The following is an 18,784-nucleotide window of genomic DNA, read 5'->3' as shown; positions in this document are numbered from 1 at the left end:
CAGAAAGCACACAGATGAAGAAACTGCCTTGGTCCTCCTGATTGTGCTTTCTGTTCTTAGGGTCCATTATGTGTACGCCTGGATCTGTCCTGAAAATTCCTCTTATGGCTTGGAGGGATTTTGAGAGGGTTTCTGCCTCTTGCCGTGGAAGGGTGCCAGGTACCAAGGTTCCACCATTTCGAAGTTAAGTGATACCAGCTGATACTAGAGGACCAGAAGGTGGTCCCCCAGTGGTCCAGCGGAGAAATCCTACCAAAGATGAATGCTTCAAGAACTGCTAAGAAAATGGCAGAGTCAGATGTGGAAGGGCCCCTGAGTGGCAGCTGTGAATCAAGGTTGCCAATGTAAATACAGGTGGGTATCAAAGTCCCTGGGTTAGGGGTCCCAGGAGGCAATAGATGATTCACTCCAGGAAGTCCTTGAAGAGTTTAATGAGGGAACTGTTTAGAGAGGGGTGGGTGGAGTTTAGAGAACCCAGGATACCAACAGTGACGGTCCAGGCACATGAGCAGTTGTTGGAACCCGGAAGGAGCTATAGCCATAGCCATGGGACAGGGTCACCAGACAGGATTTGTGGCCTTCAGCAGAGGAACACAGCCACTACCTAACAGATGACCAGCAAGGAGGGATCCGGGGAGAATGAATACCCCAAACTCTCTCTCCACCTGCTGGTGCCTCCCACTGGCCAAGTCCAACCAGGAACCAGAGTGCAAGTGATCCTGGGTAATGCAGTCCATAGAGCTTGGCCTCCTGGGACACAAAGCTGGGTGGGGTGGAAATGGATCTGATGGGCAAACGAGAATATTCCATGTATGGGTCGATCTATGTGTCCCACTCAAGCTCATCCACAGTAGTAGCCCTGTTGAGTGGGCAGGCAAGAGGCAATGATAGCAACAGTGGAGAAATTCTTACAAGGATCATGATGACACCACAGATAGCCCTTAATGGACACCTGCCAGGACTCAGGCACTGTGCTAAGAGCTCTAGTACCTCAGGACTCAACTGGTGGGCCACTGACCAGCAACACCATCCTCACCTGGGTGCTTGTTAGAAATGCAGAATCTCAGGCCCCACCCCAGGGCTATTGAATCATAATCTGCATTTTAATAAGATTCCCAGGTGATTCGCATGCCCAGTAAAGCTTGCTCTGGAGGTCACTAATGGGCTGCTTGAGTTTCTCTCCCAGAATGAACTATTCCCCCTCCGGGTGTCCTCATTTCAGTAAACAGTACCACCATCTATTTGGTTATCCAAGCAAAACAAATCTGGGAGTCAGCCTTAACCCTGCCTTTCCTCTCATGCAGTCTACTTAGCAGGCTGTGTTGATTCTCCCTGCAAAATATATCTTAAGCTCTCCACATACATTTCTCCATCTCTGCAGCCTCCACCCTGGTCCAAGTCCTCATCACCTCTGCCCTGGACAACTGCAACAGCCTCCTAAGTGCTCTCCCTGTCCATTCTGGCCACCCCCAACCCATCCCTCTCACACATCCCCAGTACACTGTGCTGTTGGATGCCATCCATTCGGTTCCGACTCATAGCAACCCCATGTAACAAAGTAGAACTGCCCTATAGGGCTTCCTTGGCTGTAATCTTTATGGAAGCAGATCACCAGGTCTTCTTCCTTCAGAGCAGCAAGATGGGATCAAATCTCCAACCTTTTGGTTAGCAGCCCAGCACCTAACTATTGTACCACCTCTAGGCTCCAAATATTGGCTTGAGAGTGAGTTTGTTAAAACCTAAGTCAGTTCATGCCTCTCCTTTGCTTAAACCCTCCAACAGCTGCCATCACACATGGAACAAACTCCAGGCTCCTTCACATGGCCCACGGGGCTGAGGAAACGTGGCCCCACCTGCCTCTCTAACCTTCCATTGCACTTCACTTCCCTAACCCTCAGTTCCAACAACAGGGCCTCCTTCCTTTCACTAGTTCTTCCGTGTAGCCGGGGTTTGCACCTGCTGTCTCTTATAGGGTTGCTATAAGTTGGAATTGACTCGACAGCAATGGGTTTGGTTTTTGGTTTGGTTCTCTCTGCTTGGACTTCCTGTCCTTTGGGTCTCAGAGAAGTCATTGCTGACCACCCAGATTTAAAACAAAGCCCCGTGTCCACTCGCTTATCATCTCCCTGCTTATTCCCCTCAAGTGCTTTTCACTAACTGCACTTATCTTATTCATGTATGCATTTGTCTGTCAGCTGTCAGTCCCCCCACAAGAACGGTAGTTCCATGACAGCAAAACTTTAATTTATCTCCTTCATCGTTATCACCCAGCCACTGGAGCTGAGTGTGGCAAAGAATGGGCCCTCAATAAATAGTGATTAATTAAATCAATTAATTAAATCAACAATCTCATTTAATCCTTCATCTCAGTAAACCACCAAACCAAAAAAACCAAACCAGTTGCTATGGATTCAGTTCCGACGCATGGCGATCCCACATGTGTCAGAGTAGAACTGTACTCCATAGTGTTTTCAGTGGCTGTGATCTTTCAGAAGTAGATTGCCAGGCCTTTCTTCTGAGGTACCTCTGGGTGGACTCAAACCACCAGCCTTTCAGTTAGTAGCCAAACACTTAACCATGAAGGGCAGTTCTATTATTCTCTTTTACACTTTTATAGATGAGGAAACTAAGGATATCAAGGCACCCACATGGTTGGTGACAGCTCAGGGATTCAAATCCAGGTTTTTTGTCCCCAGGGCCCAAGCGCCTCCTGCCTGCACTTTGGAGGGGGTTGTTTGCACGCGTCCCCGCACACAGTAACGGGCTCCCCAGCCCTTTCAGCTACATCCTGGCGATAAGAGTGTAACGAGGATGCAGTAACAGAAAAAGAAGCTTCCAGCATTAAGGGCAACGATCATTTTGTTTTTTCCTATTTGAACTTATTAAAACAAAAAATATCTATTGGCAATTAATGTTAAAGCCACACCTGAGGGACGGTCCTCACCTACTCTCCTCCTGCCTGACTATCCCTGGTGGTCCTGTTTCTCAGGCCCCACCTACAGGTCACACAGTTTTCACACAGTAGTAACGGTAACCCAGATGTGATTTTGAATACTGACTTTTCATAAGCATCTTCAAAAATAGATCTTGCAGGACGCACCGAGAGAGAAAACGAGAATGAGAAGGAGCTGCAAATACAGGAACTCCCAAGTGGACAATGCAGTAAGAGAAAAGAAGAATAAAGCAAAAACAGAGAGAAAAAAAAAAAAACTTAGCTAGAGTTTGGAAGGAAGGGCAGAGAGAAGCTGGCTTATCTGAGATGCACGGCATCAGGGTCAACAGCGTAGGCTTTGGGAGGTTTAGACGCCTGAGTTCCCCAGAAGCTTTGCTGTGAACTGGTTGTGTGTCCCCAGGCAAGTCACTTGGCCTCTCTGAGCTTTCATTCCTCACTTGTAAAAGGAAGGCATTGAACCCTGCTGCACAGAGTGGCGATCAGGACTAAGTTCCTGCCCAGAGCCTGGAACACAGGAAGGCTTCTGTAAAGCGCAGCTTCCTGCCTTCCTTCCACAGGCCAGGTAAGGCCGAGAAGGCAAGGCTATTGCTGGCTGCTGCACACCCAGCCTCCCCCACAGGCAGAGAAAGGAGACCTGGGGAGGGAGGGAACAGGCTGAGGGTGCTTAAGGGCCTGTGAGTTGTCAATGAGCAGGCCTGGAGTAACAGCCCTGTAGCCTCTAAATCTAGCCTTTTCGGGTCTTGAGTAGCAAGCCAGGCCCAGCACTCCCCAGGGCCCCCCTCTGCATGGAGGAGCCACATTTCAACACCAGGGACCCACAAGCACCCTGGGAAGTAAACACCCAAATACCAAACATACCAGACATTCCCCCACATAAACATGGCTGCAAGGAGCCAGGGGCTGCGGTCCCTTTCCACTCCCCTATCCCCTACACATCAACAAAATAGGGCAGTTCAGGGGCAAGACCCCAGCTGGCTGGACCCACAGCCCTCTCTGCCTCCTCCCATTCCCCTAGGGAGGAGTGAGGAAACCCCAGAGGCTGGTGTCCAACAGCCCCGCTGACCCCCTGCAGCCTGCAGGGCCCAGGCCCTCCCAACCGCCATCTCCCCTGGGGCTGAGCTGTTGGAAGCTCTGTCTTCTCTCCAATCTGCCCTAGCCAGGCCCTCCCACTGTACATGGCCAAGGTCTGGATCTCAGCTGTGGGATATTGGGCTGTGTCAGGGAGCAGTGGGCCAGGCTGTGAGAGAAAATTCCAGACAAATGGCCAGTTCCAGGCTGAGGTTGCAAACTCACCCCAAGGGGCCAAGCAAGTAACTGTTAGTGAGGAAAGTGGGCTGGATGGGGCTGTGCCCTCAGAGGGGACACCCCAACTTGCCCCAGCGCAATGGAGGTCTAGTGCTGTCAGATTTTCCAAGTTGTCAAAAAAAAAAAAGTTGTCAAGAGGAGCTAAAAAGATGAATTTGTATGCAAAATCTCCTAATTCTTAACGTTGGCAACTAATCCTATTTTGAAAAGAACCCTGCACGAGCCAAAAAAAACCGCTTCTGTCAGCTGCACCGCCCGTGGGTCGCTCATTTATGACCTCTGGTAAGCGACAGGGTAAGCAGGGCTGGTTGTCAGAGGCCTGAGTTTCAGTCACCACGACGGTCTCCTTTGTGAACTTGGGCCCTACTTTGTGACCTTGGGTCAATCAGTTCACCTCTTGGCTCCTGTGGCTCATCTTTAATAGACATAATAGCTCCCACTTCTCACTAACCTACAAACAACTTCACAAGGTGAGTATTAAAACCCAAGCCAGTTGCTGTTAAGACGACTCTGACTCACGGCGACCCCATGTGTGTCAGAGTAGAGCTGCTCCAGAGGGTTCTCAATGGCAGGTTTTTCAGAAGATCTCCAGGCCTTTCTTCTGAGGTACCTCTGGGTGGACTCAAAACTCCAACCTTTCAGTTAATGACCAAGTGCATTAACTGGTGGTGCAGTGGTTAAGTGCTCGGCTGCTGACTGAAAGGTCAGTGGTTCAAACCCACCAACCACTCCATGAGAGAAAAGACCTGGTGATCTGCTCCAGTGAAGTTTACTGCCTAGGAAACCCTACAGGGGCGGTTCTGCTCTGTCATAGAGGATTACTGTGAGTCGGAATTGACTCAATGGCGCCTAACAATGACAAAAGAGTGTATTAGGGGCCTCATTTTACAGGTAAGAAAACAGAGGCTCAGCAAGGTGAAGAGTCTGCCCGAGGTCGTCAAACTGGGAAAAGGACAGAGCTGGGGTTCAACTCCATTATATCATGCTGCTTTCCAAATGGCAGGCTGGACTAAATCCTCCTGAAATTCCTTTCCAGCTCTGGGTTTTCATTCATCAAACCTTCAAGGTCAGTGTTTGCTAGATGGAAAGGGATGTAGGAAGGACACTCCCCCCCCCTCCTTTTAAGAAGTTTCTGCTTTTCAGAAATAGTCACTGGTAGCTTCTCAGACTCTTTAGAGCCAGAAAAGGCCTTGTCAAGCATCTAGGCCAATTCCGAGATTTTATAGATGAGAAAACTGAGGCCCAGGGAGAAGGAGATTGCTCCAGGCTCACACTTGAGGGCCGGGCCTGGGTCCTTGTGGACAAGGATACTGCATGACCATTCCGCTGGGCCTCCAGCTCTGTCTGACTGTGCCTCATCCTCTTTTCCTGGGCACCATCATCTACGCACGTCTACACACACCCTCAACCCACGACTTTCACTGTCTGTCCTGCTACTTCCCTGAACTTGCCTTTTCCGTCTCTTGCCCAGAATTCTCTTCCCATCCCTTCCAGGCTGATGCTTCCCAGAGTCCTATGTGTGGTCTGCTGCTTCTCTCACTCTATACACATTATCATCTGCGCGCATCTGTACACACCATCATCTACACACATCTGTACACACCATCATCTACACGCACCTGTACATGCCTTCATCTACGCACATCTGTACACACCATCATCTACACACATCTGTACACACCATCATCTACACACATCTGTACACACCATCATCTACACACACCTGTACGCACCTTCATCTACGCACATCTGTACACACCATCATCTACACACATCTGTACACAACATCACCTACACGCATCTGTACAAACCATCATCTACACGCATCTGTACACACCATCATCTACACGCACCTGTACGCGCCATCATCCACGCGCATCTATATACAACATCATCGCTCTTGTCAGCTCATGTGGCTTCGACTGCCACTTATACACGAATGCCACCCACATCTTTATTTCCAGACCCAAACCTCCATCTGCCGGCTGCACAGCTCAGCCTGGCGTTCTTCAGCCCCTCAAAGTGAACATGTCAAAATCCCCAATTGGTGACTTCAGCTATATTCTCCACCCCAGCATGTACCACCGTCCACTCCTCACTCCTGGCAGGCCCCACTCCTCACCTTGCCCTCATTACCTCCAAATCTGATCACGCAGGCCACCTAATTCCATATCCTAAATCTTTCTTAGGTTTGTTCCCCAGTCTCCATCCCACTGCCATTTTCCACAATCTAACCCCTACCCTGGGCCACCGCAACAGCCTCCTAAGAAGCCTGCTGACCCTATATGATCATTCTCCATCCCAGCCTCAAAGGGATCTTTCTAAAATGCAAACCTGACCCAGTTACTGGCCTTTGGGGGCTCCCCATTGCCCCTAGGATAAAGTCCTAGCTCCTTAATGTGTCAAACAAGGTTCCTCGTGACTTGCTTCCACCCCCATCTTACCTCTAGTCTATCCAAACTCTACACTCCCATCCACGTTCCTACAACACTGAGCCTCTCTATACTACATACTTTCTTTGACCTTCATGCTTTTGTTCCTGCTGGCCCCTTGGCTTACTTCTCATTCTATACATTTAGCTCACATATCACCTCCTACAGGAAGTCCTCCCTGAATTTCATCCTGTCCAGGCTAGGGAGGTGTCCCTCAGCTCTGGGCTCCCACTGAACCCTGAGCTTCTCCCAACTCCTACTGTGCCGTGTTATATCATCAGTTCTGGTCTCCTCCACTAGACTGGGAGTTCCATGAGGGCAAAGTCTGTGTCTTGCTGGTTTTTGGGGTACCCAGCACCTTGCAGAGTTTTTGGCAAGTGGTAGAGCTTAGTAAATTTTTGCTCAAGGTGGGGAGGAGTCGCTGGGTGGTACAAATGGTTAGGCACTTTGCTACTAACTAAAAGGTTGGCTGTTTGAGTCCACCCAAAGAAGCTTTGGAAGAAAGGCCTGACAATCTACTTGTGAAAGGTCACAGCCATGGAAAACCCCATGGAGCACAGTTCTATTCTGAAACTCATGGGGTCACCATGAATCAGAATTAACTCAACAACAACTGTTTGTTTTTAAAAGGGAGGAAGGGAGGCCTGATCTCAGAGCTGATGACCTGCACAAGAACCCAGGAATCCTGATTTCCAGCCCAGTGTTCTTTCCACCTCACTCCAGCCGTCCCAAACCCCAGTATATAACCAAACTCATTCACATATGAGCAAACCCACGCACAGGACCCCAGGCTCACTCAAAACATCAAACCAGCCCAGCCAACCACAAGATGAAGGCTCTGAACAAGAGCTGGCAGAGCCAGGGGCTCCACCTGCCAAGATGATTCACTCAGCTCTCCTGGCTGCAGGTGCAAGTGGCCGAGCGAGTCCCTCCCTGCACCAGCTTCTGCAGGAAGCGGCAAGGAGGGGTGGGGCTGTACACTGCTCCATCCTGAGGCTCCAGAACTGAGAACACTAGAGATCCTAGATGCATCCTCAGGCAAGGGACCTCGAGTTCAGAGAAAGGAAGTGAGCCCGCTCAGGTCCCTGGGTCTCACAGTGGCAAGAGCAAACCAGGACACCACTCGCAACTGCTGACCTCTCAGACACCCGGAGTCACAGGGGGTCCACCATAACCTACCTCTCCACTTCCTCACATCTCAGCAATGAGGCATTTCTCTGACCTTGGCCCACCAGACCACCCTTGTCTGCAGCAGAAGCCTTTTCCTGGGTAAAGACAGCCCATACAACAACAAGCCACTGAGGTGCTGGCTTGGCTTATACGGACAGAACAGGGAAGGGCCACTCTGTCAAAACACGGTGAAGAACAGTCTAGATCCACTGTTAAGAAAAGACAGCTTTGTGTTTGGAACAAAGTCTGAAAAAGCCAGCCGGGCAGGGTGACACCCATTGCAGACGGCCCTGCTTAGGAAAGCAAACACTGTCATTACAAAAATGAGAAAGAGGTCCAGAAGACAGGCACAATCACCTTGGCAGAGGCAGAAAGCCTAAGGTTGCAGGGAAAAAGAGACGATGATTGCCGGGAAATCCTTTTGCTGGAGAAGAGCTATTTGGAGAACGATGGCTTTTGTTAAAATATGTCTGTTTCAGGCCCATTTCATATTTACGGCTTAGTGGGATTCAGTTTCCCACTAGGCAATCAATCTATTTTCCTGCCCAACTGACAATCGCTTTAAAAGACGAGAAAAGGAGAGAAATAGTGGCTCCCCCAAGACTCGCCCCACTCCCAAAAGACCGGTAAGAAGTAGAATACATATGGCCGGGAAAAATCTGTTTTCTTCTCAAAAAATCTTGTAAGCCTGTCAGCCCAATAATACAGTTGAAACTCATCCCTTAATAAAAACAAGAAAAAGCAACGTAATACACCTCGATTACACTAGGGCAAAAAAACTGCGAGACATGAGCCTTGGCAAAATTACTCTCTCTACAATTAAATGGGAATGCAGTCATTGCAAAGAATATTTATGAAAAGACTGTTCTGAAAGTCCCGAGTTGGCCAAAGTGGAAGAACATTTCAAGTATCATCCTATTAAAGCCTCTGGAAGTAATTTGTCTTTCAATATGAAGGTGAAAACAAGGTCCTTGGCTTAATTATTCTCTACCAGCACAGTTCTGTTTCATCTGTATTCAGGGTGTGGAGCTAAAATGCAGATTTCAGCCAATTTATTTCAGGCACAAGGCACGGATAACAGACAAATCACTGCACAGGACGGCAACCTCTGCTTCCCGGGTGCAGAATGCCAACTCATAAAAATCACACCCAGGGATACCTGGCCTGGAGGTGCCCTCGAGTTGATTCCGACTCATGGTGACCCAAATGACAGAGTAGAACTGCCCCATAGGGTTTCCTAGGCTATGATCTTTATGGGAGCAGATCACCAGGTCTGTCTCCTGTGGAGTTGCTGGGTGGCTTTGAACTGCCGACCTTTTGGTTAGCAGCTGAGTGCTTAGCCTTTGTGCCGCCAGGGTTCCTTCCATGAGTAATAGATATAAGGAAACGGATACAATTGAAGTTCAGAGATGGGGTGAAAAAGGGCTTTGTAGCACTGAGGCAGGTGAGTTGGGGCAGAGTCCCCCCTTCCCCAGGCTGTGGAGTAACTCCCCAGTTCACAGGCCAGGGCTGCTGAAAACTCCAGGCCAGATACAGAAAGCGAGGCCTCCTTTGGCACAAACGTTAAGCACTCAGCTGCTAACCAAAAGGTCAAAGGTTCAAGTCCACACAGAGGTGCCTCGAAGGAAAGGTCTGGCAATCTACTTCTGAAAAATGAGCCATGGAAAACCGGACAGTTCTTAGACATAAGTGGGGTCGCCATGAGTTGGAATTGACTCCACAGCAACCACTTTGGCTTTGTTTGGTTTGGCATCAGAACAGCTTATCTGATTCTTCCTTCTAGAACAACAAAGGAACAGACCTATTAACAAGCTCAGCAGCTGAATTCATTGGGAAGTCCCTTAGGGAATGATGCTGGCAGTGCTGAGGATCTCAAAACACAGAAATAACGGGTTTGGAAATGCTAAGGTGTCTGCTGACTCAGAGAGCAGCTCCCGCCTTACACAGATCCAGGTACTGCGCACACATCAATGAATAACTGGTGGCAGGTGGATCTCTCCTAGAAGTTTGAAATCAGGTATGGAGGAAAATGTGTTTGAGACTCTCACAGCCATTCTCAGATAAAGTTATTGCCAGCCAGAGCTGAAAGGGAGGTTGGAGGTCATACAACAGGCAGAGAACATCAGAATTTCCAGGAAGGCCTCTTACAGCACAGATAGCTAGGCTCCACCCTGTCCCAAGCCCCCTCTGATTCAGGAGGCTTGGGGACAGACCTAAGCACTTGAACTAACAAGATCCTGGATGCTGGTGCCGGTCTGTGGACCCTACTCTGAGCGGCACTGATATAAAACAGAGGATTTCAAACTGGTTTCAGCAGTAGTGGCCTCTTTTTAAAATAATATCACAAAATACTAAATAGATAGCCAAAAACCAAACCCCTTGCTGTCGAGTTGATTTCGACTCATAATGACCCTATAATACAGAGCAGAACTGCCCCCATAGGGTTTCCAAGGAGCTGCTGGTGGATTCGAACTGCCGACCTTTTGGTTAGCAGCCAAATGCTTAACCACTGTGCCACCAGGGCTCCAAATCAAACCCACTGCTGTTGAGTCAATTCCGACTCAAAGTGACTCTATATGTAGATAAAGCTCATAAATGTACCATATAAAAGAAATATACTTACTATAATTATTTAATGCAAACAATAAGATGTGTTTTGTTTGATACGAAACCTTTAAATCGGAGGTTATGTGGGACACTTGCAGGTTGTGGACAGCCTCGGAGTCCACATTATTCCTGACTTTTGTTTTCTTTGCACAGAACTACAAAAAATCCTGATTCACACAGGTCAGTAGTTACAAACGGTTTAAATGGGGGTGTCGAAAGGGAAAGGTCCCTGGGTGGCACAGATGGTTTACAATCAGCTACTAACCTAAAGCTTAGTGGTTCAAACCCACCCAGCGGAGCTGTGGAATAAAGCCTGGCGATCTGCTTCCATAAAGATTACAGCCAAGAAAACCCAGTGGAACAGTTCTACTCTGTAACACATGGGGTCACCATAAGCTGGAACTGATTCAACACCAACGAGTTACACAGGGAAGAGGGCTATGGAAGCAAGCCATGGATGAGCATGTCACCCAGACACTGCAGGTCAATATGCTTAGTGAACGGGGACCCTGTAGCCACAGGGCAGAGCACAGCCAATGAGCCCCAGTGTAGGGCCGGATATCTGTAGCCTTGAGAGGGTCACTAAACCCTGAGGAGGCCCATGATCTCACTCCAAGCACCTCCCTCACCTGCCTGAATTGTCCATAAGCCCTGCTAAGCCTCCATGCTCTGACCTTAGGTCGTGTCGCCTTGTGCCTTTAGGGCACAGTGGAGGGGAGAGAGACTTGGTTGACCCCAGAGTCGTTCAGCCAGAAGGGCATCAACTGTGGGAGGACTAGGTTTTTCAACCCAGAGTCGATGCTGCCATTGGGTCTGGGGATGCCAAAGGAAGAGAGGATTAGCATTGACCAGAGAGGCTTCTTGGTAGGGCTGCTTAAGAGCTGATGGTTGATAGGAAGCCAGCAATGACCTTAACACTGCAGGAAACACGATAAGGGGCCACACACAGCAGCTTAGGGGAAAACAGAGGGTTGAAGGGCCTTCTGATTTACAGTTTGTGATAAGTGAAACTCCGGCTGCGCGTTGAAACTGCATAAACAACCAGACACAGGAAGATCTGTTTGCTTCCCTGAAACTCAGGTCATAGGCTCAACACACTGGAAAGGCCAGTCCTGTCATAAGGGGTGATGCGCTAGCAATGGACCCACTTGCTAATAAAGGTCACGTACAGGCGCCTCGCACTCCAGTCAAGGTCAGCTTTACATACAGTGCCTCACTTAATCTTTACGAGAAAACTCTGAGTTTTCGTTCCCTTGTTTTATAGACAGGGAAACAGATGCTCAGAAAGACCAGCTGACTTGTTCAAGGTCAAACTGTGAATAGGTGATAAGGCCAGCTTTGAACCCTATGGCTTGCACCCACGCCCAGAGCTCTGCCCAGGCCCAAGGAGCAGCCCCTCTGGTTAGGAGGCCCAGGTTGATGCCCTGCTCCCACAATCCCTGGGCACCCCTGAACACTCAGGTCATCCTCCTGTTCCAAGGGCAAAGGACCCTCAAGGAAATAAAAGCCCAGCAAGTTTTCAAATCAATTATAAAAACGAATCGCATTATCAACACATTTGAAAACTGAATCATGGCTATATCTTACATTTGTTGTGTGTCTTACTGAGTACCAGGCGTTGTGTGAAAGCCTTCAAAGATTTTCAGTGATCACAACAGCACTAGGAGCTAGATGCTATGCTTATGGGGGCCATTTTATAGATGGAAAAACTAAGAAGTCACAGGACCCCCCTGAACTTTACAGAGGTGTCTCATTTCTGCTCCGAACATACAGATCCAGCTATGCCACTACCACCAACTCTCCAAGGGACCCCGCACTGGGACAACCTGAGTACAGCCCACCTATGATGGTAAATGAAAGTGTCAGGCCCGTTGTGAATGCTCAGGGTATGGTATCAAATAAGACTCAACACTACAGTTAAAAGGAACCCTGGCGGCACAATGGTTAAGTGCTCAAATGCTAAGCAAAATGTCGGCAGTTTGAACCTACCAGCGACCCCTTGGGATCTGGTGATCTGCTCCCGTAAAGATTACAGTCTAGAAAACCCTATGGGGCAGATCTACTCTGTCACATGGGGTCGCTATGAGTTGGAATTGACTCGATGGCACCTAACAACAACAACACAACAACCACGGTTAAACTCATTCATAGCTGCCTTTAGCTATCACTCGTCCTCCCTCAAATTTATTTGTTAAAAAAAAAAAAGTTAACAGCTTTAAAACTGTGCTAACAAAGTGATGGAACTAAAGTGGAAATTCAAGATTCTAAAGAAGAGTTGGGAGATTCTGCTCCAAGAAAGGACAGACTGGATCTTTCTCTCTGCCAAACAAAGATGAGACAGAAAAAGCATCTGAGTCAGGGGGAAGAAGGCCAATGCTATTCCAAAGAGCCACAAATTAAAAACCAATTATGCAATGCTTCCTAAAAAAAAAAAAACAAAAAACCAGTGGGATGCCTTTTATGTTTTAAATCACTAAAAACACAAGCATGCTCAAGGTCAACCTTTACGCAGAGCATCAGCTGGTTTGGACCAATTTTTCGTGCTCAGGCTAAACACAGATGAACGTCTTGGTCTCTTCTGGGAACAAACTCTGGGAAGCCCATCTGTTTATAAGAATGGGCAAGGCTTCCTAGGCCACCCCGTAATCCGTGGATTCAAATTCACCCTTCATCTCAGCGTTTTCCAGGGTCTCTGGAGGTTTTGCGGAATCCTTCGTGTGAAATCTGCTAAGGGCTGAGGTCTCCTCTAGTGCTTTGAAAATGACAAGGATACAGATTCAGTCACCACATGGAAAAGAGTGCAGGAAACGCCCAAGGTGGTATGCAGGCACTGATCCCTCAGGGTGAAACCCCAGGAATGCTCCCTGACCAGGCTCAGAGGAGCCTGCGGACAGGTATATGCAGTTTAGAGGTCAGTTCCCAAAAGCAGTTGAGTCATCTCTGAGTCAACAAAACAGGCAGATTCCTTGGACTCTACTTTATCCTCAGAGGTTCTGATTCCATAGGGTTGGAGCAGGATCTGCAAATCTGTATTTTTTAAGAAGTTTCCCAGACGGTTTTGATGATAAGCCAGTTTGGGGAATGCTTGGTTTGACTTTCACTGTGTTCTTTTTTTTCTACCTTAAGTCGTTTAAATTCAGTAACAGAAAAAAAACAAAAACAAATGGACAGTGCCTTTTGAGGTAAGAATTGAGAGATGAGAAAATCAAGGGGTAGAAAGTTTAAGTGACTTGCCAAGCTGATGCAGCTAATTAATGTTCGAACAAACAGGCATGTATTAAACATGTAATCCATGAGAGCCACTCAACACGGCTGGGTGGAAGTAAAAACAAATGGAAGATGGATATTTAGGTCCTTTTACCCTTGGACCTAACACAGGACACAAACTCAAAAACAGACTGGTGACACAGACATTGGGAAGCAGGCCGGTGTGAGGCAACAGGGAGTAGTGGGGACTGTGGTGAACTAAAGGCTGCCTGCGTATGGTGAGCATCTGCTGCTCAGCTCCAGCCTCTCCTTACACGTAAGGGTGTGGACCTAGAGTGGCTAGACATTCTGGTTTTTTAAGCAAAGCCAGAAACTCCACATTTCCTGACTTTTAAATATAGTAACTCATTCAATTAAAAAAAAACATAAAAACCCCACACTGTGAGGGCCAAACAAGATTCATCTGTAGGCTGACTCCTGCCCATGGGATGACAGTTTGCAAGGTCCCCCACTCCAACCTCCCCTGAACTCTTGAGTCCTCTCTAAAGCGCTGTGGAGGGCAACAGGAGAGGAGGGGCCCCGTCCACCAAGTTGTTAAGTGAGCTGGACGGATTATTCCGTAAGCAATGTACGCACGGGTTTACTTGTGCTTACATACTAATCCGTAGTGCACGATTTCACATGGGTTGTGGCAGGATGAAACTCAAGGGAAATTGTGCACTGTAGATTAGTAAGTAAACGCAATTAAGCCTGCACATACCTTGTTTACTGTAAACCCATGGGTGACTTGCTTCCTGGTTAATCCGCCCCTGTAAAGAAGTGTCTGATGTGTGTACGTGAGCAACTTTTTGTGCTCAGGCTAAACACGGGTGAAAGTCTTGGAGCTTCTGGCTTCCACCTCCTCCCACTGAAAACGTGTTCCTAGCCTAGAGGAGGGGTGTGGCCCCAGGAAGGGCCAAGTATTCTAGCCAACAGGAACTGGCTGGCCGAGGAACCCAGCTGTAAGGGGCTGCAGAATGAACAGTGAAGATAGGAAAGCTCTAGAGAAAGTCAGAGCGGAAAGTTCCCTCGAAAAGTAATACTAGAAAAGAAGGAATTCCAAGGGGGGCGAGAAAGAAGCAACTGCTCTAAAAATCCCATAACCCAGGATATAACGTCCCCAGATTCCCTGAACAACCATCAAAGTGAGTGATCTTGGCACTCCGCCCCTTGGTCTGTTTCATTTTTCTTCATGGTACTGATCACTACTTGACATTTTATATTATATACTTAAAAAAAAAAAATGCCATCCAGTCAACCCCAACTCATGGCGCCCCGTGTGTGTCTGAGCAGAACTGTGCTCCATAGGGTTGTTAACGGTGGATTTTTTGGAATTAGATCACCAGGCCTTTCTTGTGAGGCACACCTGGATGAACTCAAACCTCCAAGCTTTCGGTTAGCAGCCAAGTGCTTAATTGTTTGCACCACTTATGGATGCTAATTTGCTTATTTTTGGATCCCCTCCCTGGCTCCCAATACAATCTAAGCTCCAGGAGAGGGAAGACTTTCTCTGCTTTGTTTATGGTTCAATTCTCAGTGCCCAGCACAGCGCTTGGCACAGGGTAGGTGCTCAACAAGTATCTGTTGAACAAATGAACTTCAGGCAAACAGTTGGCACCAAGATAGTTTAACCATGTACTAATAGCAATGTCAGCACAAAACACTTTATTATTTATAAAATCTGTTGTTTAACTTAATTCCTCCAATTCTCTTTTACCAAACTGTTTCATGCGCTTGGACGTGGCCTAGGAGACTGCTGGCCTCAGCTCAGATAGAGCTGCCTGTAGCAGTGGCTGGGCTTCGTTCTCTCCGGGGCCTGGGCAGTCTGAGGCTGCAGAACTGCAGGGCTCAGCACTAATCCAGACTATGTCATCGAAATGATTGAGCGTTCTGGGGCCAGCCCAGTAGAGCTCTGATTAAAAGCCTGGAAGGGACGTAGAAGGCACAGGGGGCAGCATGGCGTAGGGTTAAAGCTTTGGCTCTTAGGTCAGACTGCCTGGGCTCGTGTCCCAGCTATGTAACTTTGGACCTCTCTAACCCTTGTTGACCTCATCCATAATGTGGAAATAACAACAAAGACGATAATAATTACTTCATAGGGTTCTTGTGAAAGTAAAACGAGATAATTCATGAAGGTTGCTTAGCACCATGCTTGGTATATATAGCTCAGCGCAAGGGAGATGTGGCATCATCATAAGGAGCCCTGGTGGCCCAGCAGTGAAGCTTTCAGCTGCTAACGGAAAGGATGGCAGTTCAAACCCACCGAGCCATTCCACGGGAGAAAAACCTGGCGATCTGCTCTCATAAAGATTACAGCCTAGAGAACCCTATAGGGCAGTTCTACTCTGTCACACAGGGTCGCTATGGGTTGAAATCGACTCGACGGCACCCAACAACAGCATCATCACTGCCATCATCAGTCAGGCCTCAGCCCTGCCATTCTGCAGCAGTGTAACCCTGAGAAACCTAACCTGCCTCCCTACACCTCAAATTTCTCTTCTCTAAAAGGAGGATTACCTGGTCACCAGGAGGATGTAAGGAGTTAATGAGATCAGCCACGGTAAGCACTTAGCACAGGGCCTGACACATCCCAAAAATAGTAAGCATTTAATAAATGTGGGCTAGTAGCTTATTGGAGCCTTGGTGGTACAGTGGTTAAGAGTTCAGCTGCTAACCAAAGGCTGGCAGTTCAAATCCACCAGCAGCTCCTTGGAAACCCTATCAGGCAGTTCTACTTTGTCTTATAAGATCGTCATTAGTCGGAACCAACTCCGCAGCAATGGATTCGGTTTTTTTAGTTTGGTAGCTTATTCAGTAGGCTTTTACTAGTCTAAAATGTCAATTTAAATCCACTAAAGGCAGTGTGCCACATGCAAATAAACCTTTGTAACCTGAGGTTCTTCGGCTGCAGGTTTCTCTCCCATTCCCTTTATTTTTCAATTGCTCCAAAAATTAGCATGCACCACCGCCCCCCTCCCCTTAAATCCAACCAAGGAGCCTTTTCGAGGTCAGCTCCCCTTGCAGGGCTGCCCTTACTCAACACCAGCACAATCTTCAGGGCTTAGACCTGGCTCTCCGCCCCCACAAAGCTGCAGGCTGACAGTGAGTGAGAAGACATGCAAATAGGCCCTAAAAACGGCTTGTTATTTTCACCGCCTGGATGGTGCAGCGTTTGTGGGTGCCTGCGAGGACAGGATGTCACTGTCAGGTACAGGGCATATGCCACCAATCTGGGGTGTCTGTGAAATGTAAAAATACCCAACCTAAATACAGGCTTTTTCCCAAAGAAGGAAAGCACCTCCAGCACCTTTTACAGAAAGGAGAGAGGGTAATTCTGCCCACCCCTCCTCCAGGAAAATCCCAGCTGGGCCAGCCCCCTCCCACAAGGCATCTGGCTCGTCACAAACCCCAGGGCTTCAGTACCCCAAAGAAGCTGTTCAGCTAGTGACTTTCAAGGGCATTTATACTGTGGAACGACCTAGAAATGGATGCTTTCAAGTTATGGGGCTAGGAGGTGGAGGACAGAGGACTGAAAGACAAGGGTCCTTCCTAAAGAAGACAGAACACTACATAAGCTGGGAAGTGCTCTCAACTGCATGCCGATTTACAAAATCAATTTGGAAGAATATAATTACGGTCCCTCTCATCTTGTAATCAACGGTCTTTAGTGAGCACCTACAATGCACCTAATCTAGGTGTCTTGAGCTCAAATATCTACCACAGGGGCCAGGCAGTTGAGGTAGATGAAGGCAGCTGGGGGTAACAAAAGAAGAAACAACAGTGTAAGCAGAATGGAGATAACAGGGAGGTGGGAGGCCTAACTGCAAAGAGGAAAAACGTGAGTGAAGTGGCCCTCTCCATTCCATTTAGCTGTCGTCATGCCAGAACTGGGCACCCTGTCACCAGAGCCTCCACTATTTTAACCAAAGATTAAAATTTACATTTTCAAGTGAAACATTGGTTCACGTTTCTTTTAAAACACTACGGAGGCCAAACAAAACATATCTGAGAGCCAGATTAAACCCACAAATGGCCAGTTTGTAACCCCTGGCCAAGCCCCCAGCAACCCATGTCCTTCTTTCCAGTCTTTAGGGTACCCAAGGGGCGGGGGGTGTGTGCAGAACAGTAGTTGCATAATACACCCAACTTTCCCGTTCTGGGACCCAGTCACCTTTCTCCACTCAAGAGTCCCTCCCTCAAAGGGGGAAAGGAAGACTCAATGCTTAGGGACACTGAGCTTCTGTTAAGGGGGATGGTACAATTTGGGAATGGATAAAGGTCATGGCTGAACAATATGATAAACATAATTAATGTCACTAAGCTGTATGTGTGAAGGTTGTTGAAATGTCAAATGTTTTGTTACATATATATCTACCACAATTGACAAATAGCGTCCCTCCCTCAGAAACTTCCAGCCTTCCCCGCTCCATCCTAAAGGACAGGCCCCCATCCAGACACCCTTTTTTGGCCTGTGACTACTCCCACCCTGGCAGAGCTGCCGAACGCCTGAAGCTCAGCTGCTTCCCCTATCCTCCCCACCCCAGCCACCTTTCCACCTCCCACCACCAGCTCCTTCTGCCTTCCAAGCAGTCAGCTACTCTATCAGGCCCCTGAAGAAATGGCTCTGTTGGGGGTCTCATGGGGAAGGGAGCCTCTGGACAAATTGCCAGCCCTGGGAAAGTGGCTGGGGGTATGGATAGCACTGATGCTGAGCCAAGCTAGAGACTTCTCACCGGTCCCCAGAGAAAAGCTGCTCTTCTGAGCTCTCATGAGAGCTGCAGCTGCAAGGGGCCGGAGTGGGGGAGGTGCTCCATGTGTGGGTCCTTTGCAAACCCCATCTAAGGAGTACCATGCTGGGTGACTGAGGTCAGGACCAGCTCTGCTCAAGAAGCTGGTCTCTTCCAAATTCCCTTGGTCAGCTCCAGGCTGGGGCCAGGTGAGTGGAAGCGATGATGTCACTAGCAATATAATTTTTAAAGATAACCCAAAATTGGCATTTCCATACTTTTCAAGGCATGTGGACATTTCCACTATCTCCCCTGATCCTCACAACACCCCAGAGACATGGCCA

The 18,784-nt window shown here is 48.3% G+C and overlaps 1 protein-coding gene across 4 annotated transcripts in view; it reads right to left on the bottom strand.

Annotated features, from left to right (window-relative positions):
* The window catches only part of JDP2 (Jun dimerization protein 2), a 42,252-nt gene that overhangs the window by 12,761 nt on the left and 10,707 nt on the right, over positions 1 to 18,784 (bottom strand). The window lies entirely within an intron of this gene.

The sequence above is a fragment of the Elephas maximus genome, chromosome 10 (genome assembly GCF_024166365.1).
Source record: "Elephas maximus indicus isolate mEleMax1 chromosome 10, mEleMax1 primary haplotype, whole genome shotgun sequence".
NCBI lineage: Eukaryota > Metazoa > Chordata > Mammalia > Proboscidea > Elephantidae > Elephas > Elephas maximus.
The sequence above is the reverse complement of the archived record's forward strand: the minus strand, read 5'-3'. Positions and strand labels throughout refer to the sequence as shown.